The sequence below is a fragment of the Dermochelys coriacea genome, chromosome 5 (assembly GCF_009764565.3).
Source record: "Dermochelys coriacea isolate rDerCor1 chromosome 5, rDerCor1.pri.v4, whole genome shotgun sequence".
Taxonomy (NCBI): domain Eukaryota; kingdom Metazoa; phylum Chordata; order Testudines; family Dermochelyidae; genus Dermochelys; species Dermochelys coriacea.
This window is the reverse complement of record NC_050072.1, coordinates 59782938-59804691: the sequence shown is the minus strand read 5'-3', so window position 1 is coordinate 59804691 and position 21754 is coordinate 59782938. Positions and strand designations below refer to the sequence as shown.

General features: G+C 40.8%; 1 long non-coding RNA gene across 1 annotated transcript; it reads left to right on the top strand.

Moving 5' to 3' along the window:
* Positions 1-7712: 7712 nt before the first annotated feature.
* LOC122460357 lies at positions 7713-16119 on the top strand. Its single transcript, XR_006281618.1, has 4 exons — positions 7713-8049; positions 11780-11868; positions 14102-14221; positions 15513-16119. It is a non-coding gene; the product is annotated as an uncharacterized LOC122460357 (long non-coding RNA).
* Positions 16120-21754: the final 5635 nt, after the last annotated feature.

Genomic DNA, 21754 nt, shown 5'->3' with positions numbered 1-21754 from the left:
CTTAAAATGTGAATGTGTTTCAAAATAATTTAAAATTACAATTCATAACTGATCAAAAATATTTCATATCAGGGGACTAGCTTCGACGGACCATAACATCCATATTTATCCAGACAGAGGATGGTCTTCTGCTAGGAATCAGCCAGACCATTATTTAGGGGAGAAGTTCTCAAACTGTAATCTGGGGACAACTGACAATGTGCAAAGCACTTGCTGGTGATCTGTGAAAACCCAGGTGATCTTAAGGTGCCATAACTTCCTCCTTATTCCCAGCTTCTAGGAGACAGCTCTGAATCTCATCTCAAAATTAAAATGAAAAAGATGAACAACCTCTGGGCTATGGTCACCCACAGATAACTCTTTTCAGAAGCTGGACAAAGGCTGGTTGGGATGGAGGTCCACCCTCACTTAGGCAAGACTGCAGATCACTCTTCTCAGCAGAATAACTTCTGAAATCATTACATAAGATGCTTCATTAGACTGCCTTTGTATCCAGCTCAACTCAAGTCAGAAACCCTGACAGGTGAAAAATATAAACTTAAAATAGAGACAAGGTGAGTGAAGTAATATTTATTTTTTTAACAACTTCTGTTGGTGAAAGAGAGACATTCTTGTCCATCTCACCAACAGAAAGTGTTCCATAAAAAGATATTACCAAACTTGTCTCTTTAGTATCTAGGGACAGACACAGCTACAACTACACTGCATGCAACAACATAAAAAAAAAGTCAATAGCTCTAAGAGAAGGTTAGCAAAATCTGCAGAAATAACTGCAGACTCATGAGGGTCTTATTGAGGAAGAGTGAAGAATGCTTAAAGAAAGCAACTAGGAGTGCAGTGATAATGCAGTCCTTACAGCATCAGTCCTATATGACACATACAATGCGGCCTCAGTTGGGTGGAGGATACAGATACAACTAATTTCAGGCTAAAAACTGTTCCTGAATTACCGCTAGTCCCAAACACAGGGAATGATTCACTTATTGAAAGTGACCTATCATACTCTCACCAAATCCTCATAATATTCTAAATCATCTTAACTCTATACAAGGTTTGACAGAGAAAGTTACAGAGAGATCCAACTTACACTCCATTCTAAGAATAAATCCTCATGAATTTCAGTGAAAGTTTTACCTGTGCAAAGAAGGAAAGATGGGGCCCTAAATCTTGAAAGTTGTATCAAAACAAATCATCATATTGGAAGAGCAACTCTTCCAAGTTTTTAGTCAAAATGCTAGTATCTAAATTCCACAAAGGAAGCTTTTGTGCAAGAAGAATGTAAATTTATATGCCTTGAAGCTTAAACTAGGACACAATACTGAAATGATTCAATTTTTTGGGATGCATTTTCAGTGATAAAACTGCTATAGACACAAAGAGACAAAATACAGTATGGACTTGGATAGTTATACAACACATGGTTGATGATGGTCTTTGCACAGTACACTGACACATTATTAAATTGGCCCTCAGAGACTTATGCATGTATTAAGATCTCAGAAACTCCCTTAACCTCTTGGTTAATTAGCCTTTTCTTATACTGTGTTGACCAAAGTAAGCCAAGCCCCCATGGTGCTTTCCAGCCAACTCAAAGGCAAAATGGAAAAAAACCAGCTTGCAAAATTTTTGTCACATACCTCCCAAATGCTGTAGGGTCAGGTATCAGATAAGGAATGGACTTTATCAAGGTTTGTGAAACTGACTCTTATAAACAGAATATATTGGGAAATCAGCTCTCACAAACAGAATTTTTAACCAGGAAGGGAAGTTGCTTTATTACCTACTACCAGAAAACAGGTTCTTTCAGCTAACAAGCAAAGTGTATGAATCAAATCATGGTATTTCTTTTTGTAGCTCTAAGTGTGATTAAAATGTTTATTTAACCAGAATAACAAAGTAGCTAATAGTGACTAAATATAGTACCATATATTTACAATGCTAATATTCATTTTAATTTGTACAATTCTAAAATTGTACTGTAGTTAGGTGCTATAACCTTTGCATGACTCTATATACTGAAGGAGAATACAAGAAGTTTTGAGAAATACACTCAACCTTCCAGGCTTTAGGTATTCTGCTATGCTTGGCTCCTACAGAGATTCTGTTTTGCAAATATGTATGGGACCAGATAAGAAAAGGTCTGTAAGGCTTATGATGTTACCAATATAATATACAATATTATACATATCATCATATACATTTTTATTACTATGAATTATATTCATGTTAAGCTCTTCCAGATTGCTTTTTACTTATGTTAAGTTGTTTAACCAAAAGGCAATGTGAAGTATTTTAATCTCAGTGTTATGTATAGAGACATTCCAGAGAAAAAGGACAAGACAAACAATTTTGGTGTTAGCTAACACAGTCTCTGTACCCAAGCTATAGCTGATGCAGGATGTCTCTCAAGTTTTGCTGATATTTGCAATGCTATGGTAAAAACAAGATAATAAGCTATTTACAATCTCTATTCGGTTTACTGCAGGATCTGTATAAGCCCAGCAAAAAGTTTCCAAAAAGGTGTCAAAAAAGAGAGATAAGAATATGTTAGGTTTAAAGTAATACAACTAAATGGTGAAACCCTCATATGTTGTAAACAACCCCAGTATATATAAAAGGTAAAGTGAAGCTCAAATTTTGAGTCAGTGCCAGCCTCACTGCTGCCTTCCATACTGGCCATACTTGATCTTCCTTTCTGTATTATGCAATTTTAATCTTTGACTAATAACCTTTGAATAACAAAGTTGATTAAGTCTATATATTTGACATCTCTTGATATTGAATTAAATCAAACCCAAAACAATTGCAATTAATATGCTTTCTTTCACTCTGTCTGTAGCATTCAGATGTGCTCACTAGTGGGAGCTTGTGTATTTTCTAATCATGGATTCTGCATTGTTATTGGCTATTCTAGCTCTCTGTAACATAGGGATGTAGGCATCTGGGAGCCAATGGCTAGAACACAAGACTGGGATCCAGAAGATTAGGCTTATATCCCTAGTTCTGCTGCTAATTCTATATATGATGTAGGACAAGTCACTTAATTTCTCAGTGCTTCAATTTCCCCATGTATAAAATGGGATGTTACTTACCCACCTGTATAAACAACGAGGAGTCCTTGTGGCACCTCAGAAACTAACAAACGTATTTGGGCGTAAGCTTTTATGGGCTAGAACCCACTTCATCAAATGCATGGAAGCTTATGCCCAAATAAATTTGTTAGTCTCTAAGGTGCCACAAGGACTCCTCGTTGTTTTTGCTGATACAGACTAACATGGCTGCCACTCTGAAACCTGCCACCTGTATAAAACACTATGACATCTATGAAGGACAGGTACCTTAAACATATTAAGTGTTATCTCCCACAAATATAGGATAAGTCATATAGTCCTCCCCTAAAGAACTTTTATCTTCACTGTAACAGGAAGAAGTCACACTTGTACTATGTATATTTAACACACACATCTGAGGCTGCTTTTAGTTCAACTACTGCAGTGGTATTTTCGCCCCAGAAATTAAACATACAAATAGAACAGCTCACTGTATTGCATTATGTAGACTATTACTTGAATACTGATTTTTTTTGAAAATAAAGAAAGATTCTACAAAACAGATTAATATAATTCAAATCCAGAATCTAGTCTGACGTGCATATTACAGGTCATGGAATTTCACTGAGTTACCACTATATTGAGCCCAATAACTTGTGTTTGACTAAAGCATAAAACTTATCCTTCGCTAAACTATATTTTCTAGAAAGGCATCCAGTCTCGATTTGAAGACAACCAGAGATGGAGAGCCCACCACTCCTCTAGTTTGTGTTAATCATACTCACTGGTAAAAATATGTGCCTACTTTCTAATTTGAGTTTGTTTGGCTTCATCTTCCATCCCCTGGTTCTTGTTATGCTTTTCTCAGCTAGATTAAAGAAGCCCTTAGTATGTGCCTTTTACTTAATGTGCCTCTATTGAATACAGTTTTAAAAATTGAAATACATTCATTTAGTGCCAGATTCTCCCACCTTTCTTCCCATTCACTAGTACCTTACTTGGCAAATAGTTTCTTTGAAGTGAGATGATTTGTAAATTGTATATTTGTAGTTTGATTTAGCAAATTAGTATCTTTTAAATAATTTCCAAAGCTGTCATCCAACTATCCCCAATCTCTTGGCAAGTCAGAAAAAAATCTATCACAGTGAAATTAGTGATAAAGTTTGAGACATAAGGCTGCATAGATTCTCTCTTCAAACACTGAATCAAATTGTCTTCAGCAATTTCAAATGTGTATTGATTCCGAAGAAAAATAATTTAGAAAATCAATTAGAACCTCACCCACCTTCTCTCTCTAATGGGTGAAAGACATTTTATTTTGTATTACTGCAAATTGTTTTTATATTTTTGTGAATACAAAATGTTCATCTAGTAAATACATACAGTATAAGTAATTATTCTCTTGTTTCATGTCTGAGGAGAAACTCATGTTTTAACTGCAGCTAGCAAGAATTATTTCTTGTGACAACACTAAACAAAGATAGATGAAATGCCCTGTTTTGAAGTTCTGATGTATAATACACAACACAACACAAATAAACATATACATCCAAAGAGGGATTTTGAATCACACAAACAGGAAGAGAAAGTTACCAGCAACATAGTGCAAACAAAAATACTTTGGCAAACACCACTTGGAAAGGAAACCCTCAAAGGAGGAATACAGAACAATCTGAGATACATCTTGAAAGACATGGAACCAAATCACGAGAAAGAGTAAAATCCAATGCACAGAAACTAAAGCAATACTCAGAAACTAAAGCAACAAAATCCTGACAGCTCAAACTCTATCTCAGGAGCTGTGTGCACTGGATCATGACCTGTGCACAAAAGGTGAATGTGTGAATGAATCCATGGATGCCCTGACCATGCTAGATAACCTGAGTGAAATAAGGTAAACTAACAGAGAAATAAGTCTTGGACAAATGCAGAGACAACCTTCAGGTCTGAAAGCAACTATATCATGTTAGGAAGTAGCATCTTATGGTTGAACTTTGGTGGACGGATGGACTCAGTCCCAGGATTGGAGCATTGACCTTGAACATTCCATCCTGCCTCCTTGTTTCATGAAATCAAAAACGCATGTATGTATTGGTTATGCTCTCATATCTTTAATGCACAGCTTTACCCTTTATAAGAAAGGGTATTATTTGTATTACCGTAGCACCCTAGAGGACCCAACCAAGATGGGATCAATATCAGTAAATGTATATGCCAAAAGCAGCTCATTCACTATATATAATACAAAACAATCTGTGCTAAAACACTCACTTAACAGTGTTTAAACCAATAAAACAAGGACATTCAAATATAAGGATTCAGAGAGGGTCAGATGAATTCTAATGCAGTAAAGTAGCATACATTTCTCTGTCCCTGCAGCAACCTGGTCTGCTGTAGGCGAGAGACCCCTCGGGAGAGAGTTGAAGTGGTATCCGGCACATCAAGCACAGGCACACTCAGGATTTCATGGGAGCAATAGTGACTGAATCATAGAATATCAGGGTTGGAAGGGACCTCAGGAAGTCATCTAGTCCAACCCCCTGCTCAAAGCAGGACCAATCCCCAACTAAATCATCCCAGCCAGGGCTTTGTCAAGCCTGACCTTAAGAATTTCTAAGGAAGGAGATTCCACCGCCTCCCTAGGTAATGCATTCCAATGTTTCACCACCCTCCTAGTGAAAGTTTTTCCTAATATCCAATCTAAACCTCCCCCACTGCAACTTGGGACCATTACTCCTTGTTCTGTCATCTGCTACCACTGAGACCAGTCTAGATCCATCCTTTTTGAAACCCCATTTCAGGTAGTTGAAAGCAGCTATCCAATCCCCCCCTCATTCTTCTCTTCTGCAGACTAAATAATCCCAGTTCCCTCAGCCTCTTCTCATAAGTCATGTGTTCCAGTCCCCTAATCATTTTTGTTGCCCTCTGCTGGACATTTTCCAATTTTTCCACATCCTTCTTGTAGTGTGGGGCCCAAAACTGGACACAGTACTCCAGATGAGGCCTCACCAATGCTGAATAGAGAGGAATGATCATGTCCCTCAATCTGCTGGCAATGCCCCTACTCATAAAGCCCCAAATGTTGTTAGCCTTCTTGGCAACAAGAGCACACTGTTGACTCATATCCAGCTTCTCGTCCACTCTGACTCCTAGGTCCTTTTCTGCAGAACTTCTGCCTAGCCACTCGGTCCCTAGTCTGTAGCAGTGCATGGGATTCTTCCATCCTAAGTGCAAGTCTCTGCACTTGTCCTTGTTGAACCTCATCAGATTTCTTTTGTCCCAATCCTCTAATTTGTCTAGGTCCCTCTGTATCCTATCCCTATCCTCCAGCATATCTACCACTCCTCCCAGTTTAGTATCATCTGAAAACTTGCTGATGGTGCAATCCACGCCATCCTCCAGATCATTAATGAAGATATTGAACAAAACCAGCCTCAGGACTGACCCTTGGGGCACTCCGCTTGATACTGGCTGCCAACTAGACACTGAACCATTGATCACTACCTGTTGCGCCCGATGATCTAGCCAGCTTTCTATCAACCTTATAGTCCATTTAGAGTGCTGAAGAGATGCACTCTGCCAGAATGTGCCCACTGCTCAGGAATGAGAAAGGGAAAATTAGGGTAAACCATCCAAGTCGTTAAGGGTACCTACCAGATGAAGAGAGGGAGATGCTGCAGTCAGTTGTAAAATGGCTGTTTTAGGGCCACACTTGTTTAGCTCTGTCAAATTTAAAGAGCCAATCCCCAAGGTAACCCTTCATGAAGGCAAATCAGCAGGGATTAAGCAGTCACCAAGAAAGGTACTCCTGGGGAAGGGGCAGTTATCATTTCATGTGTATCACTACTATGGATACGTCTTCACTGCACAGTTAGCCCACATTCTTACCTGGGTTTTCACGGATTCATAGATTCCAAGGCAAGAAGCCCTACCCCCTCTACTATCCTCACAAAACCCCCTCTAATTTAGATTTGCAGGTTCTTTAAAATTAAGCTGTCTTGAATGGCTGGAGATATAGGTTTAAACACAGGCTCTGATTAACTCCGGCTGGAACGTGACCACTTTGCGGGGAGGACACATGCAAAATTACTCAATTGCTAATACTCCTACAACACCCTTCCTACAATTCCCCCACAAATTCTACAGTAATTGGCATAATTAATTGGCAAAGAATCCCAGAGTGTCTCAGCACAAAGAATCATGAGATATGACACACATGGATGAGTGCAGAAATAATGAGGATACCGTAATTCACATGTGGCTTTTCTGTGGGGAAGCTGGCACCTGGGCTAGTGTTGATTCCTTAAGGCCTTCCAATGAACAGGGTAATTATTGATTGTTTTGTTATGCAGTCAGCCTATCAACAGTCTTTCAAATCCAGGGACCACTGTGGATGTGGTTATACATCACAAACCAGAGTAACCATGGGCTAAATATAGAGAATGATATAACTCCTTTCTTATTTGTGCCTAAATATGAACCTTCACCAGAGCTATTTAAATAACTTTGGTAAACAAAGATTTAAATGCCAGATATTAAGTTCAGTTTTAGAATTGACTAAACATATTAGCAACTTTAAAAACATTTAAAATATGCTAAATCCATATTTTGGTACTGTGACAGGGCGCACTCGCCATGCAGTGGACGGGAAGGGGTTAACGCCACATTGTGGGCTGAGGAAGCCACACCCCCATCTCCATACTGGGCATGCTCCAGCTGTTCCAGTATAAAGGAGAGCAGCCCAGCTAAGTCTGAGAGAGATGCTGGTGGTGAAGGATGTATACTAGGAACTCTTGCTGAGAATGGCTTCTAGCCTGTGCCAGAGGGGAGGGGAGGGGAGGGGAGACATAGACCACAGCCTCAGACCCCAGCAGCCCATAGAGCCCCAGGGAGCTGCCAGTGCTGAACTAAGAGTTCCCAACGCCTCCTGGACTACAATGCCCCAGACCATGGTAGGAAATGACCCAGGGGTGGTGTCTGTGTGGTATCTCCCATGGAGGTAAGCTCGGTGTGTTTCTGTGGGACTCCCCACTGATCTGGTAGCTGGTTGTACCACCACTATGAGGGCCTTGGGAAAGGGCCTGGTGAAGTTGGTTGGGCCCATGCCCCCACTGGGTCTGCCTACTATCCAGCCAGTGACCCCCATAGACTCTGGCTATTGGGACACACTGCCCTGACAGTAGTGGCAAGTTTCCTGGACTCTGGCCACTAGGCTATACTACCCTGAATAAGCAGGACATTTTCCATAGACCCTGGCCATTGGGCCACTCTACCCCATAGCTAAGCCCAGATGTGCGGACTTGAGCTGAGGGAGATAGGCACGTAAGGCTTGTGCGCCAGCCCCTATTCCGCAAAAAAGACAGGTGCACTCACCCTGCCCCACATGGGGCCCACCTTAACTGTGTCACAGGTACATAGATCTAGTATGTGATCTTTAGACTGGATTGGCCCTTCAGAGCTGTTAGGATCGATCAGGTGAGCTTATATTTTGAAATCCATACAGATTCTGAGAACATGTATGGTATTAATTACTAGTTATTCCAATGGCTATACTTCATAGCTCATGGCACTATAAAATACTGTTTTAAAGTTTGTTCCCATGTCTGTTCTTCTGAGATGCTGAGTACTCTTCAATATGCCTTGATTTAAATGGGAGATGAAGGTGTTCAGCACTGAGCAGCATAAGGTCCTATGACTCATTTCAACCCAGATTGAATCTTTACAGCTGAGCTACAACCCATGAAAAACATGGCTCTATAATGGAAATGCAGATACAACCTTTCAATAAGAGTACTGCTAACTGCACCATTATAATTAGAGATGCACTGACCTTCTTATAGCTCTTCTTTTCACATCAGGAGAACACATTCTCCTTTTGCCAGACATTAGTTAGCTGCTTCTACATTCAGTGAAAAATAGGTCAATAATTTATTACCAAAAATTTAGTTTCTTTTACAAAAAAAATGTAGTTCAACTTCATCCTAACCTCTCATGAGCTGTTTCATTTACTGAAATATATTCTTGTTTATTGTGACCCAAACAATTTCATTTTAGACTATGACAGGGTTAATAGTGCATTGGCATCTACACTTTGTACTGTTACTTAATTCTCATTATTAATTATTCTACTAATAAAAATGATACCAAAATATCATCTTGTCACATTAACCTGACAAGACAAACCTGCTCATGTTTCAAAAAATATTTTAATATTTCATTATGCAAAATAGTTGTGGAACATGTAGTTTTGCCAATTGTTCTGTAAAATATCTAACTAAATTTTGATTGGGCTCAAAGGCACAACATTAGCAACAGTGGAAAAGCCACTGAACATTTTAATATTATAAAATGCACTTTTGTGCTAAGATACTTTGTGATCCAATCAATATAGAAAAGCCATATAATGTTTCTCTGAACAGGACTGTGATGCTTCTTATCTTCAGAGTTGTGGCCTTCTTGCAAATTTATTTGCTTGACAAAAAGGGCTACCAAACTCAGAACTTAAAAAAAAAAAAGATATTGAACAAGAAGAAAAAACAACCCAGCTCAGAGCTGTTTTCTTTAGGGTAGTTACTGTACACAAAATAAATATTAAGATAATATTGTTCAAGATTAGCAAGGTTAGGTATCTTTCTATCAAAGACCTTTTATCAAAGGTGTTTTTGTCACCTTGGTGACAAAATTGTGAAGCAGCAAAAAGCTTAGAATAAATGATGGTTTCTGTCTCTCTTCTCCTTGTTTACCATAATGTAATATTTTAAATGCCAAAAGGTTACCCATGACACGTTAATTTGGTCCCCTACTGCATAATCATTATGATACCATCTTTAATTGCATAACCACATACTATTTGTCCAGAGCACCAGAAAAAAAGACAGGAGGCAATGGATGTGGTTTCATTAGGCTACAACTTTATTCACTTAAAATATCTGGGAGGACCTGGCAAGAAACTGTACAGTGCATGTCATCATCCTTTCCTTAATCATTTCCGCAGAACCCGCCAACTAGGTCCCAACTATCCCACTGCTGGGACCCCTCTGCCTTCCCCTCATATGAAGTGGTGGGGACGCTAAAAGGAGGCAAGTTGGCTCCCTGCTGTAGGAGACATAAAAACCTGAACCCCTGCCGCCCTTTACTCAACTCCCTTAAGGGATGCTTTCTTTGAAATCCTTTATTCAATCCATTTCACATGAAAACCATATTCCTTTCATATCAAATACCTGCTCTGGACAACCACCACAAGGAGGTGCCAGTAAAATGATTGGCTGCCACCTCTTGCACCCTCACCAGGTTCTCAGGTGTTCGCTGATTCCTTCCTTTTTCACTGAGGTGAACAATATTTGCATCTGGTGACAGCACACAGGCTGCTGAAGAGACTACAAGGGGCATCAGTTGTTTCCATAACATGCTCTTCCTTCCATGCCTGCTCAGAATTGCCTCACTTCCTAGACCAGAGGTGGGCAAACTATGGCCCATGGGATGGGACTGCCCGGCCCTTGAGCTTCCCAGCCAGGAAGGCTAGCCCTGGCCCCTCTCCTGCTATTCCCCTTCCCCTGCAGCCTCAGCTTGCCACGCTGTCAGCGCTCTTGGAGGCGGGACTGCAAGCTCCTGCCGGGCAGCCTGGCTGCAGCTGGGGCAGCACGGCTGCTAGTCCTGCTGCTCTGAGTGGCATGGTAAGGAGGGGGGAGCATGGGGGTTGGATAAGGGGCAGAGGGTCCCGGGGGGCGGTCAGGGACAGGGGGTGGTTGGATGGTTTGGGGGGGGGCAGCTAGGGATGGGGAACTGGGGGGGTTGGATAGGTGTGGGAGATAGGGGCAGGAACTCCCGGAGGGGGGCTGTCAGGGGACAAGGAACAGGGGGGTTGGATGGGTCAGAGGTTCTGAGGGGGGCAGTTAGGGGGTGGGGGCCAGGCTGTTTGGGAAGGCACAGAATTCCCTACTCAGCCCTCCATACAGTTTCACACCCCAATGTGGCCCTTGGGCCAAAATTTGCCCACCCCTGTTCGAGACTCTGATGTGAACCACCCAACGATCATGAAGCCCTGCCTGTGTACCACTTTACAATACAGAGCCCATAAGTCCACACTACCACTCGATTGCCTCAGCTACCTGATCCTGAAAGTGGTAATACAAGAAAATTTGCTGATTCTCCACTCGGGTATCATGGACATTCTGTATGCATTTGAATGCCATCACCTAGTTGCCTGAATCTCTTTGGCTCCTAGCCACAGCTGGGCCGCAGCTTTTGCAGCCCCTACCTGGAAAGAGTGGGAGCCAAATTCTTGTGCAGGTAGCCCCAACTTTGTAAGTCCTTTTATGAAAATTGAAAAAAAAGTTATGCTGTGAGGGGCTGTCCATCATTATGACTAAAAAGGGGCCCATCTCCAAAGGGTCTCCTCACTGTATATGTCATTAATGCCCTTACTGGGCAAATTCTGGACTCACCCCCCTCCTGTAGCTTTATGGACTCACATTGGATCCCGATTGGCTTTCAAGATCCTCAAGGTTAATATGACCAATTGTTTTTCCCATTGTAAATCCAAAGTTCTTCCCAAAGTATCACTCGATGACCTACGCATGAGTTTCATGAACCTAAAAGATCAAAAAAATTTACCAGGAATGAAGTCTTGAATAAAGCTGCCTCTTGTCTGCTTCTGCATATTTGATTGAGAATTTGCACCAAACCTCTAAGCCTTTGAATTGTGATGGGATGATGTGGATCCTTTCTAGGTTCTATGTCCTAAGACCATCCCATTAAAAACTTCCAGACTAAGAATCCACTACTAGGATCTGAGTAACTCCTCATTTTACTGGCAAAGGTAAGGCCTATTAAGCAATCAGAGATGGTAGATTATGCCAGCCAAGGAATTGCCATAGACATCATGTATTGCAGTATCTGTTCTTCCAGGGTAGTCCAACAGGCCTTCCTTCTGATGAAATTAGACAAAATCATTAAAGCTCCTGTTGCAAGTCCTAAGTGTTCATCACACTACTGTAGTACTCCAATACGCCAAGGGTTCAACAGGCTACTCTGTTAAATTCAGACATCATTGCCAAGCCCCCAATTCCTCCATCATCTTTCCTAACACTTATAAAAATGTTTGGGCTTTGCTGTTCCCATGGTGGCAACTGAAAGTTTGGTGCAAAATGCCCACCCCAGGGCAATCATTCAGGGTGCAAAAATAAGATGCCCAATAATAGCTCCCACACTGTAACCTTCTTTGCCACTCTAGTCCTGATAATCAATCCAAGAAGTTTCCCCAAAATATCCTGGGAGAGCCTAGGTATACCAGCCCGTGTATCTCAATTCCCAGATATGTGAGCTTTGCAGAGAGTTCCTCTGCTTTTTTCATCAGCCAGAGCTACCCCCGAGCTACCAGCCAGGGACTAGAAAGTGACCAGTAGGCTGTAACACTCCTCGGAATCTGCACTGCCTGCAAACAAGAAATCATCAAATAGTGTACACCTGCTGTAAACCAGACCCCATGTCACTGCCCACCCCAACATTGTACTATTTTTTTTTTCAAATGCAAGGTGGGAGATGCCACAATCTATCAGAAGTGGCTTATCAAAATAAAATTTACCTCAAGACAGAAACCAAATAGGTTAAAATCAGAAAGATGCACTGGCAGTAATTGAAAAGGAGTACTTGTGGCACCTTATAGACTAACAATTTTATCTGAGCATAAGCTTTCATGAGCTACATCTCATTTCATTGATGCATGCACTGGAAAATACAGTGGGGAGACTTATATACACAGAGAACATGAAACTGGGTGTTACCATACACACTGTAACAAGAGTGATCAGGTAAGGTGAGCTATTACCAGCAGGAGAGCCAGGGTGTGGGGGGGGGACCTTTTGTAGTGATAATCAAGGGCCATTTCCAGCAGTTGATAAGAACATGTGAGGAACATTTGAGGTGGGGGGGAATAAACATGGGGAAACAGTTTTATTTTGTGTAATGACCCATCCACTCCCAGTCTTTATTCAAGCGTAAGTTAATTGTATCCAGTTTGCAAATTAATTCCAATTCAGCAGTCTCTTGGAGTCTGTTTTGAAGTTTTTTGTTGAAGAATTGCCACTTTTAGGTCTGTAATCGAGTGACCAATGAGATTGAAGTGTTCTCCGACTGGTTTTTGAATGTTATAATTCTTGAGGTCTGATTTGTGTCCATTTGTTCTTTTACGTAGAGACTGTTCAGTTTGACCAATGTACATGGCAGAGGGGCATTACTGGCACATGACGGCATATCACATTGGTAGATGTGCAGGTGAACAAGCCTCTGATAGTGGGGCTGATGTGATTAGGCCCTACGATGGTGTCCCCTGAATGGATATGTGAACACAGTTGGCAACAGGCTTTGTTGCAAGGATTCTTCAACAAAAAAACCTTCAAAAACAGACTCCAGTGAGAGACTGCTTCCTTCTGACAGCTCCACTACCACCCCTTCCCCTTCCTTTTACCCTGTGACGAGGGAGGGAGGAGGTGCATATTTATTCTCTGATCTTCTACCATAATGGTGCCTACCCCAAAAAGAATTGCAGGTAACATGGGCCCAACAGCACAACTTGCAAGCATGTTTAAATTTGAAGATGCTCTGAAAACGCCCACCTTCCTTAAAAGCTCAGCAATGTTACTCAGAGCTCTTTTGGTATTGCTGAGTAATGTGAACAGTGCAAACACCCTGTAGTGTCATCACTCCAACTACAGAGTGTGATGTAGGATGTCCCATCAAATTTCAGCCTTTGTTGCAGCCCTCAGTCAAAACTGTTAATTGTTAAATGAAGCCATGCTTCCAAATGTTTTATATGCCAGTCAGATTATGTCCACATAGTTGAATAACGATGGGCTTCTTTCTGGTTATTGCCCTGAAATAACACCTGTATAGATTAAAAAAGCTCCTTCCCAATTTTCCAAGGTTCTAGCCTCCCTTGGTTGCTTTGATTTGACATTGCTTTGCTTGTGCTGTCCCATTTTACTGCCTGTCATAGTTTCCCTGTGGAGCAGTGATAAAATACCTATGGATTCACCTCTCAGTATTATCTTTAGTACTGAAGAGAAGGTCAAATCCCACTGGGTCTGATACTCCCACATAATAACATTGCTGACTAACCTCCATGGAATCCATTGCCCCTGTAAATGAGGCCTCGGGCAGGAGGTTGAGGGGAGGTAAGTAGCTGCAGTTGGAAGCAGTAAGCCATTTTCCCCATGTCATGTCAGTCTCCCTTCTATGATCCCTAAGTGCAGCAAGGATCTCCCCTGAATGCAGCACCATGCTCTCCCCAGCCATGCCCATTATACTTCTCCCCTGAACTCTCCTGCCCCTTAGCCACCCTTGCTGTACTTTCAATCACCAGCAATGATAGTGTCTCTTGCCATACTTGTGCTCTGCTTCTTAGGTCCTAGAGATAGCTCAAGCGCCTGGTCTGGCTCTGCTTGTCCTGTAACCCTTGAACTGCTGCTGAAACAACTTCTGCTGCAACACTATGCATTGCTTCAATCAATTCTTAATGCTTGTTGTCCTGTACCAGCAGGCTTCCCCCTCCTCCTCCCGATGACCCTGCTACTCACATGACAAAAAGGATCCGCTCCTGGGTTCCTCTGCTTCACCCCTTTGGAGAGCAGCTCAACTGAGCAGTGCCCCGGCCCAGCCCTCTCTCACTTATATAGGAGGGGGATTTGCCCACACAATCCATGCTGTCTACAGAAGCGCAGAGCAGGAGATTTCCCTTCCTTCCTGTTGAAAGGGGGAGGATTTCCTTTCCTGATTGGGCCTATATGCTGGAAGGTTTTTTCCAGGTGGGGCGGGGGGAATTCCCCTCCCCTCCCCTCTTCCTGATTTCACCAAGCTGCTATGGTGAACAAAGATCTGGAAGCCTGCAAATCTCTACTGCTCCTATTGCCAGCCTGAGCCCAGCAAATGAGGCCCTCTCTGGTGCTGTATTGTGTATAAATACCCACCCCTTATTGTCAGCAGCAAGGGCAGTGCAGTGACCTTCCTCTGACCTGGACCCAACTGCTTCCTGGCCTTCCTGTCTATCTCTGTAAACTTCCCCCTCCTCCCGACTTGTAGAGGCAAGACCTCTTACAGCTAGCCAGACAAAGACCCCCCACCCCACATGCCATGCCTGCATGGAAGGTTGCAGTGAACACATTTTTCCACAGGATTGTGTCTCATTCAGAGCAGAAGATGGACCATGCTCTGGGAATGAGTCTAGATTGTGTAGTGAAGGAGGCAGTTGTTTGTACGACCCTTGCCTCATTTTTTGCACAAGCTGGAAGGTCTGTAGTGAATGAGGCACGGGATAACAGGAAGAGAAAGAAAGATCTTGTGATTAAGGCAGTTGACTGTTTAGAATCAGATTCTATCACTATCTTTACCACAGAGTTCCTGTGTGATACTTGACAAGTCACTTAAACCAAACTTTTCACAGGTGGATGCTAACTGGGTATTTTCAAGATGCCCAGCTTCAGACCCTCAGTGTGATTTGTGGAAAGGCTGAGCACTCATAGAAGTCAATAGGAGCTGTGCTTTAAGTATATGAAGTGCTATTAATGTTGAGTACTTTCAAAAAATCAGGCTCTTGACATCTCGGCATCCAAAAGTAGTGCACAATTTTGACATTAATCTCTGTTAAATAGGCTAATATAATATAAGTGGGACAATTTCAGGTATTCACATACATGAAGGAAACATTAGGTTTATAATTAGAAACTTTGAGCATAGCATTACTATTATAATATTTGATTTCACTGAGGAGTTGTGTGTGAATAGCCCCTGGTATAACTGGGCCCTTGACTAGCACTGGGATTTTTTTCCCCACCAAACTACTATTTTTTTTGTTGTTGACCAAAAAAAGAAAATGCAGATTCAGCAACACCAAAACATTTTGTGAATTCAAGTTGATTTTGCTGAATTTCAATTGGGAAAAACACTGATCCTCCTCCCAATCCCTTCCCCCCAAAAAATCAAAGCTTTTTCTTTTTCTAAAAGAGAAATTTCAATTTTGCAATTAGAAATAACTGTTTAGAAACTTCTTTTAATTTTAATAAAAATGTAACATGTTAAAATGCTTGAAATCTAAATGAAATGTTGGCTTTTAGGTTTGGTCCAAAATTAGGTATAGTTTTTATTTCTCAATTGAGTGAAAAGTGTGAAATTTTGTTTTGGTTTCACCCAAACTGATTTTTTTCCCTCATATTTTCAGAATTTTTAGGACATTGAAAAATCCACTAGTCATCCTTTTCTTCACTCCACTTTAATTTTTTTCCCAGGCCTATATTTATTCCTTTTATTTCTCTTGTTTTCTTTAACTTTTTTTTAGCATCATTATTAATTCTACATAATGTAAAAAAAAAAAAGAAGACAGAAGATGGAGGAGGAATAGGAGGAAAGAAATGGAGACAAAAACCTTTATCAACAAAGTATAGTGCTAATAATTTGAATTGGTTCTTTATGGTCTAAAGTAATCTCTTCTATTCTTTCTATGATGGGTTAGGTCCATTACAGGTGCAAATCTATATCTAATCCCTAACAGTGTATGCTAATCTGTTCCTTCCTATCCTTTTATCTTCTTGCATCAGTAGTACACTTTATTATACCAGTGTCAGGAGTTTAATGAAAAGAATTTTTTTCCTACACTGCCCCTAAGAAATATGTCTTCCTGAGTTATGATTCAACTAAAGACAAAAAGTCCCAAAACAATTCATTTGTGTCCATGCGTATTGGATGTTTGTGTCTACATGCACATGTACTTAAGGCTACAATTTAGTCAGGGAAGTTACAGAATCCATGACTTCCAAAACCTCCATGACTTCAGCCCTGGAAACTGGGAGCTGCAGGGTCCCACAGCCCCCCACAGTGGCAGAGAGCTACCCTTGTGAGGTACCCTTGCTGCCAAGGCAGTGGTGCCCCTAAACTTCCAGTGGCAGGGGAGACCCCCCACAGCCACTGGCCACGGGGATTCCTGCAGCTTCCCAGACACTGTCGGCAGCATGAGGGACCTCAGAGTGCCCCAACCGCTGCTGGCCACAGAGGGATCCCCACAGCTTCCCAGACATAGGGGGTCCCCAGCCAGCGCCAGAAGGATCCCCACAGCTTCCCGGCTGCCACTTCCAGTCACAGGGAGATTTCTGTGGCTCCCTGGTAGAGCAGGGGGACCCTGCAGCTCCCAGCTACAGGTGTGCGGGAGGGCTGGAACTCCCAGCCATGTGGCTTTTTTATCCTGGATATTTTTAGAAAGTCAGGGACAGGTCATAGGATTCCATGAATTTTCCTTTATTGCCTGTGACCTGTCCATGACATTTACTAAAAATATCCATGACAATATCGTAGCCTTACATATACTTGTGTTAGTAGAATACAAGTTTACTTCTTTGAGCTATGCTCTGCCATTCCTATTTTTCTTTTTCCACCTTAATCGTTCTGTTCTCTAACTTTCCCTTTTACTATTACTTAACATTTAACATTTACACTGTGGTAAATAATAGTGTAAGCCCATTGTGCGTGGCACTCTGCAACATACAGAACATCCCTGCCCCAATAATCTTACAATCTGAAAGAGAAGACCTAACAGGTGAATGAAACAAGCATGGTGGGTATCAGGCATTATATGGTGTCATAAATATAAAGGGAAGGGTAGCTACCTTTCTGTATACAGTGCTATAAAATCCCTCCTGGCCAGAATCAAAACCCTTTCACCTGTAAAGGCTTAAGAAGCTAAGGTAACCTTGCTGGCACTTGACCCAAAATGACCAATGAGGGGACAAGATACTTTCAAATCTGGAGGGTGGGGGGAACAAAGGGTTTGGGCTGTCTGTGATGCTTTTGCTGGGAACAGATCAGGTATGTAAGCCTTACAACTCCTGTAAAGTTAGTAGGTAATCTAGCTAGAAAATGCATTAGATTTTCTTTTGTTTAATGGCTTGTAAAATAAGCTGTGCTGGAGGGAATGTATATTTCTGTTTTTGTGTCTTTTTGTAACTTAAGGTTTTGCCTAGAGGGATTTTCTGTTTGAATCTGATTACTCTGTAAGGTATTTTCCATCTTGATTTTTCCAGGGGTGATTTTTACCTTTTCTTTAAAATTATTCTTTTAAGAACCTGATTGATTTTTTTCATTGTTCCTAAGATACAAGGGTTTGAGTCTGTGTTCACCTGTACAAATTGGTGAGGATTCTTGTCAAGCCTTCCCCAGGAAAGGGGATGTAGGGCTTTGGGGGGGATATTTTGGGGGGAAGACATCTCCAAGCGGTCTCTTTCCCTGTTCTTTGTTTAAAACTCTTGGCAGCATACTGTTCAAGGACAAGGCAAAGCTTGTACCTTGGAGAAGATTTTAACCTAAGCAGGTAAGAATAAGCTTAGGGGATCTTTCATGCAGATCCCCACTCTGAACTCTAGGGAACAGATGTGGGGAAGGAACCTTGACATATGGTAATCGGAATAATGGGATTTGTACAGTTCTTTGCCAATCAGGAACAACAATTGCCATTTGACATGTGCCTAGCCACTTTATTTCTTCTTCTTCCTATCCTTCTCCTTTTTCCTTTTGTTTAACAAGAATCTGGCTCACTAGAAAACTGTATTTTGGAACACTGCCTGTTGCCAAAAAGGCAGCTAAAAGCAATGTCCCTAAATAGCTCAATGCTGGTATAATTTTGCCAGATTTTGTAGTGTCTGATAAGACCATGTTCTGTGCCTGAGTTTCTCCAAGAGTAAGGTTGCAAGTGAAAGTCCACACCAAAGATACAGGGTTTATTTTTTCTTTGCTGCTCTTTTCTCTCCCCTCGTGCGTGTTTTTCTTTTTGTCTTTAACAATAGCAATAACAAGAGCTCCAGCTCATCTCAACCAACTTTTTTCTCTTTTATCCAAAAAGGACAGTTATCACTATCTAAAAGACTGTCAAACTATAGCTTTTTCTCTTCTAAATACTAAACTGGAAAAGGAACAAGGGATGTTGTTAAAATGAAGGCCTTACTTAATACTTTTCATTTCAAATGCTCTTCTGCTTTTCTAAATCTTTAATAAAATGTTTAAAAGATTTTTTGTTTTCTATGGAATTAAACTGGCTGAACTTCTGTATACCAAACCCTGTTTAAAACGGTCCCTTTGAACCCTTTGCACTCATTTATTCCATCAAAGTTAATACAACATGCAGGAATTACTGGGTGAGGTTCTATGCCCTGTGTTATACAGGACATTGGTCTAGATGGTCATAATGGTCCCTCCTGGCCTTAAAAATCTATGACTCTATTAAGGAAAGCTGCCAGATGCTGCCTCTCTGAAGAAAGTAGGACCTATGCTCCCCCTCTAAGAATATCAGTTTAGATGGGGGTAGCTCCTTGCCATAGAGGCAAGCTGCGGTGAGGAAAAAATGGAAATATCATATGAAAAGATGTTCTCCGGAGATTTCGATCATGCTGAGTCAAATGCCAGAATCAAATTTGAATCCAGGCCACCCTGGATCCAAACTCTGATTTCTAATTTGTTAGATTTTTTGAATATGCTCATCTCTAGTCCTGTGATGGAATGGATCTCTTAGGAATACAGAGATCAAGTGCTCACTGCACATACAAGCTTCTGTTTCCAATTGAATAAGCAAAGACAAAGATTATTTAGTACAAACACTAGATTGTTTATGTACGCAAGTTAAATTTTCATTTTTATATATATACACACACACGATAAAATTCAACATTGATAGTTGGTAAGCAGAATCTATAGCACAAGTACAAATTGAATCAGTACAAATGTCTAAAGCACCCACTCTGTTTCAGGGCCAACCAGTATTTTGCCACATATATGCTATATCATGCAGGAGAGCACTTAAAGATAAAGGTTAATCCATTGTAATGAATTTGATTCTTTATTTTTTTGGCTTAAGACAAATAATTAGGATTGAAGAGTTAATGATATGATGAATAAAGAGTGATTCCTACCAACCCACGTCTTTTTATTAGGTGGTTAACATCATAATTACATTCTGAAAACCATCCACATAGATCTTGATAACTAATTACATTATATAAGCTCACAAAAGCTTATGTTCAAATACATTTTAGTCTCTAAGGTGCCACAAGTACTCCTTTTCCTTTTAATTATATAGTGTATTTTTATTTGAGCATCAGCTGCTTAATGTCCTCTCTGTGCTTCCTTGTGCACTATGGTGGGGGGGAACAACCCTTCCTTATGTTACATATACAAGCTATTTCAAAATGAGTCATCATATGTAAAGTGTCATCTAATGGAATCTTATTTTAAGAATGTTTGTCAAATTGGATGTTCTAGTGAAAGTTCTGTGCTTTATTGCTATGTTAATTATGCTAGTAGATACTAATATATAATTTGAATCAAACTTTAGAAACCAGCATCTTTCAACAATTTTTTTTAATATTTCCATTTCATCTTAAGTGCCAGATGTCAGGAACTCAAAAATATGTGTATTTTGGTCTTTTGGTCCTTCCGAGATTTTTCTGACTCAGTACAACTCTCATCTCTCGTGGATATGTATTTAGCCCCATTGAGCGAACCAGCTTTAAGGAGCAGTAGTCTGTGTTCTTCTAAAATGAATGACTAGACCACCTGCACTTTTGGAAAAAATCTTGAAGAGCCAAGCAATGGTCTCTAGAGGAAAGGAAAATAATTTTACAGAAAAATTTAGGAATTGCCATACCAATCAGACTAATAGTCCTAGTCCAAAATCCTGTCTCTGGTAGTGGCTAGGGCTTAATACAACAAAAAAGCCTATAGTGGACTGTTATGAAATAGTCTGTCCATAAAGGGATTTTTTCCCAATCACTAAGTGGCTGTGTTATGGAACAAGATCAAAAATCCTTCAAAAATGCATCCTATCTAATGTAATTGTGGGTGTTCTCATTATCCATACACACACATCTAATTGGCCTGCTTCTTAGGCATGACCAGGATGTTCAACATGTGCTAAATTTGTGTTTCATAGAAAGGGCAACACCATGGCTTTGATCCACTTGTCATTGATCTTGTTTCCTAGTGTTATCTGATGTTCTTACCCTAACATAGATTGCCAGTCCATAATGATGCCATGTTTCAACACCTTGAACAACCAAATAGTCTTTTTATTTTTCCTATATTATACCTTCTTTTGCTCACATTTATTCCCATGAACTCTGCAATATCATGCACAGGCTATCCTAAGTGTATACAGATCATCAAGTTAAGACTTCTGCCACCAAAACTTATCTTGGATGAAATAGCGTGCATATTATATATATTTTCTGCCCAGATGAACTCGCATTTGCTTGGCATCTTTACCTTAAGAAAATTAGTTGACGCATCCAGTTTACAATCAGCTGCTATGAAACCATAGCACCTGATAGAAGCACAGGCAATTAAAAGAATATGTATGGGCATCCAATGAGTTTGTCTATTGTAAGTGAGTCAATGAGTAATGTCCAAAAGATGCAGCCAGGAATATGTTATGTCTAGCTAACCTCTGAAGCACACCACCATGAATACTGAGAATTTGGAAACGTTTGGGGATAAAAGTTGATATTTTGTATTTGCATAGCATTACTAGTGTGAGTCTACTTGCTCTTTATTGGATGACCTCTCCCCCTGACATAACGATTTAGATGGTCAGGACTGGATCACAGGTCACTCTTGGAAACATGGGATTTGTGAAGTTGCATAGGAAAGTGGCTGACAGAACAAAGACTGGAGAGACA